This window comes from Pteropus medius, unplaced genomic scaffold (assembly GCF_902729225.1).
Source record: "Pteropus medius unplaced genomic scaffold, Ma_sr-lr_union100, whole genome shotgun sequence".
NCBI lineage: Eukaryota > Metazoa > Chordata > Mammalia > Chiroptera > Pteropodidae > Pteropus > Pteropus medius.
Window position 1 is genome coordinate 5494320 of NW_024341894.1, and position 4702 is coordinate 5499021.

At 38.5% G+C, this 4702-nt stretch overlaps 1 long non-coding RNA gene across 1 annotated transcript; it reads right to left on the minus strand.

Moving 5' to 3' along the window:
* Nucleotides 1-1282: 1282 nt before the first annotated feature.
* On the minus strand, nucleotides 1283-4417 carry LOC120598117 (uncharacterized). The gene is made up of 4 exons (XR_005651511.1): nucleotides 4359-4417; nucleotides 3476-3662; nucleotides 2639-2705; nucleotides 1283-1586 (listed from the first exon to the last, which is right to left on the minus strand). It is a non-coding gene; the product is annotated as an uncharacterized LOC120598117 (long non-coding RNA).
* Nucleotides 4418-4702: the final 285 nt, after the last annotated feature.

Below are 4702 nucleotides of genomic sequence, written 5' to 3' on the forward strand. Positions count from 1 at the left end.
GCTGAGCCTGGGTCATGTATCTCCACACAGCTTTTAGAAAGCATCCATAATTAGTTACAAGATCTTTTACACTCAAATAGAGACTTCTCTACATGCTGAGCAGCCAAAACACAGCAAAAGTGTGCCATATCTTCATTTTCAGAAGAGGGAATTTTGTTTCTGTCCTACATCTGTTTCCCTGGAATGTTCCACACTCCATGACTCAGCCTTTCTCAGTGTCTAAGCTCTTCCATCATCAAGAATTCTTCCCCAAAGTGTGGTTTAAGGTACAAATTGTGCTTTAAGCCTTTCAGGCTTTGGCTCTTCTCTGCAGAGGTTTTTTTGGGGAGGGGGCAATAAACCCTGGGGCAGAATAAAAAATTCTTTGTAGTAGCTCAATGAGTGGAAGGCCATGGCAACTAGAAAAGCAGTGGGATAGAAAAATCTTACCAGAAATCTCCTTATTTTTCCAGATTGTTCTCTCTTTATTATTGTTGTTGTAAAATATATGAGATGAAGCCAAAGCCGTACTTAGAGGCAAATATACTGTATAATAAGTATGAACATAAACTTTAGGTTAGACCCGGGTCCAAACTATCCCTGTTCTGCTACTTACCAGCCATGCGACGTTGAAGAAATTATTTAATCTCCTCACTCTTTAGTTGCATCAATTTACACAATGTTAATAATACTATTTGCCTCATATGGAGGTTGAGAATTATATGAGATAATTAATTCATTTAAAGCACTTGATTCTATGCTTATATGAAAGGAATCCTTGGACAACCTTGAGAAAGTAGTCCAGGAACCTTCTTGATCATTCTTGGTCATTTGTGACATAACAATTCTTCCAGTGGGAACTGTCAGTAGAAGAACATGATACATAAGGCTCAGGCTGTTCTAGTGCAATGAGATAAAAGATGTAAGATATAACTGAGTATGGAGTGTTCACTAGATTTCACATTTTGCTGACCTGTAGTATATTACTCCTGTGTAGAGACCAAATTCATCTCTCAAAACTCCAAATAAGAAAGAAAAGCTATAGTTAGATGACATCACTGTCAATCCTGGATAAGCAAGAGTCAGGAAGAGGACTTGTCACTAGGTCATGTCCATGGGGCTAAACTATTGATGAACCTCTTATTGTCCCCCCCTTTGGTATTTATAGTCAGACTTATCTGACTCTCTGCCCAGAGCTTAGAAACCAGTAAGGAGAGAAGTTTCACTATAAAAAGGCTGAAAAAAAGAGTGTGCTGAGTGACTTATTATTACGTAAGATTTCCTTGATTTGAAAATAGAGTACTTTAATGAAAATCCATTTTTACTATAGACGGTTTGTGTCCCTCTAAAGTTCCAACGTTGAAGTCTAATCCCCAGTGTGATGGTATTTGGATGTAGGGCCTTTGGGAGGTGATTAAATCATAAAGGTGGAGCCCTCATGAATAGGGTTAGTGCTCCTAGAAAAGGGGCCCAGAGAGCTCCCTGGACTCTTCCACCAGGTGAGGATACAACCAGAAGGTGGTTGTGTCTTCGGCAACCCGGAAGAGGGCTCTCAACCAGAACTCGACCGTGCTGGCACTCTGATCTCAGACTTCTAGACTCCAGAACTGTGAGAAATAAATTCCTGTTATTTATAAACCACCCAGTCTATGGTGTTTTTAATAGTAACCCAAACTGACTAAGACATGTATCTTAGCATTCTGAACCTTACGTTTATTGGCTTATAATAAAAATAATCTATTGCCTAATTTGGGGTCTGGAGAGAAAAGACTCTCCCCTGATCTTTGACTTAAAAAAGATGCCCTTAAAATGGTCTGAAACACGATTGATAGTCAATATATCTTAAATTTTATTATACTACTTATTTAAAAAGAGAAAAACAAACTAAGTGTTGGACTTAAGGAGCTAGACAAATTACGAAACATCAATTAAAAAATCATATACAAATATCAAACTCTAGTTAACGAAGGGATGCTAAAGTGTTTAGGGGTGAAATGTATTGATGTTTACAATTTACTATGAAATGCATAAAAAAATGAATTCAACTTACTTTAAAACACATATAAAATAAGATGAATGGATAGAAGAAGAGAGACAAAAGCAATAAAACAAACAGCAAAATGTTAATCGTAGACTCTAGCGGGTAAGTATATGAATTTTCATTTTAAAATGATCTGCAGATTTGAAATTTCCCATAATAAAGTGTTTAAATATTATTTAAACAAAGAAGTTAATATAGATTAAAAACAGAAAATTATATATTAGAAAACGAAAAAAAGCAGAATTGAAAAATACATCCTAGAACTGGAAGACAAATAGATAAATCTCTACAAAATCAAATTAATAAAAAATGTCTAAAAGGAGAGAAAACTCAAAAGTACCACATTAGTAATTAAAAAGGGGATGTAATCTCTTTTTAGGAGTGTTCAGAAAAATATTTACAACTCTCCACTAGTAATTTTTCTGAATTGGGCAATTTTCTAGGAAAACAGAAATTACTAAGACTTATTTAAGATGAGAAAAAATTCTCAATGAACCAAATAACCATTAAAAAAAAAAAGGAAAATATCACTGCTTACTTCAATAGAGTTAGACCCAGTAGGGTTGCAGGCAACTTCTATCAGACTTTTGAGAGACAGATGATTCTGTTACTACTTACGTGTCCTAAAGTGTAGAAAACTTCCCCTGTTCATTTCATGAAGCTAGAACGATCCTGATTCCAAAACCTGAAAAATATTGCAAATACAAAAACCATAGTGCAACATCATTTATGAATATAAATACCAAAATCCTAAATAAAATATCAAACAAATTGAATCTAGCAGTGTATTATTTGAATGACACATCACAGCCAAATAAAATTTATTTCAAAGGTATAAAGGATGGCTTAATATTAAGAAATGTATTCACAACTTATAATATTAATAAGCCAAAGGAAAATATAATGTAAGTGAATGTCAAAAATATCTTTGATACAATTCAATATCCATTACTGTTAAAAAAATTTTTTAATTTTCCCTTAGCAGAATAAAAGTATGACAGTAAAACATGTTATACTTAAACATGTCATACTTAACAGTAAAATGGGACAATGCCATTAAAATCAAGAGCATAACAAGGTTTCTCGCTATCACCATTGTTATTCAACATTGCTCTGGGAGTTTTAGCCAATACCAGGACAACGAAAAGAGATAAGAAGTATAAATATTGGAAAAGGAAAAGCATAGTTTTCATTATGGCTCCTCCCTGGAAAAACCTAAGAAAATCTATTAAATTAATGTAAAAAAATTTTAATGATAGCCAGGTCCAAGAAAAATATTTTTAAAAGTCAATAGTTTTTTTTTTTTACGTAGAATCAATAAGCTGTTAAAATATATCATTGAGGAAATAGCAACAATAGCAGCAAGTCATTTTAAAAGCACCCAGGTATAGACTTACTTCACTAGACACATGACCAAATTCATTCTATTATAAAGATTATATATCCTTTACTCACATGTGACAGCCTGGGCCATTTTAGAAAGAAAATGAACACTCGCTGTGATGAGGGGTGCTGCTCTTGGTGTGGCTGCTCCTTGCTGATGGGAAGGTGAACTGGATCCATAGTGCCCACCTTTGCCACTCTTGGGCCAGAGTCTGGTCTTCCACTTCAGAGCCAGCAAAGCCCGGTCAGAAGGAAGTTTCTGCCATGGGCCAAATTAGTGCAGCCTGTACTTCTGCTCTAGTCTAAAGGACTGTAGCTTGAGGGCCATGTTTGTGTGACTCAAGAAGGGGCAGAGGGCCTGGACTCCTTTCTAGGTTTGGAGGGTTGGAGGTTTTCAGGGTGCAAGGAAGAGACTCTGGAAAATGTGGGTGTGCAGAAGGACTGAGAGAGAAGATAGAGAGGAACTGAGAAGGCCTAGTGAGGTCAGGAGGAAGGAGCGTTCAGTAGAACACCTCTAAAAGTTTAAAGCAAGAGGCCTTCCCCATCTTGGGCGGTGCGCTGGAATGACTGGCAGATCCGGTCACATCTCCTTGGTCCTCTTACTTGGCAATGCCCTGGCCCGCTGTGCTGGTATCTTCTTTTTGCTCCATTTCCTTCCCTAAAATGACTCTCCGCCCTGCTCTTTGCCCAGAATGCTGACCTGCATAGTTACCGCAACAGGCTCCCTTGTCCTCTGGTTTCCAACTGGGTTCAGAAATGGGAGGAGACCCAAGGGAGGGAGGGAGGACATGCCTGCTCCATGCAGTGCTCTCGTTAGGTTCTGGAGACCACCTCATCATTTTGGACTTAGAGGTGCTGGCCTCCCCGTGTTACAGCACATGCCCTGCATTCTCCCTGTGGTTTCTTACACCTGCCACTATTTTCCTGCTGAGCCCCGAAAAACGTAAACACTTACCTGACTGTTCAGGAAAGCAACTGCTCACATCTCCAGCCAAGTCCAGTGGGAGATTGGTCTGCGGAGAACAGGTGAGGTGACCTCACCTGCTTACCTGGTGGGGTCCTGGCTAAGATAGGGCTTCCACCTGTGGAAGTGTTAACCAGCAGATGCCATCCCAGATATGAAACCATGTTCCTGAACTTTCCCTCACAGCGCAGCAAGATAACCACCTCTGCTCCCATGTGGGCAGAGGAGAGACCCTGCCCCAACTTGATACAGAGAAGGCTCTAGAAAGATTCTGCACTCATTGGTAGAGTCCAGAGAGAGGAAGGTGTAGTGTGACTGACTTTTTCCTTTGTTTA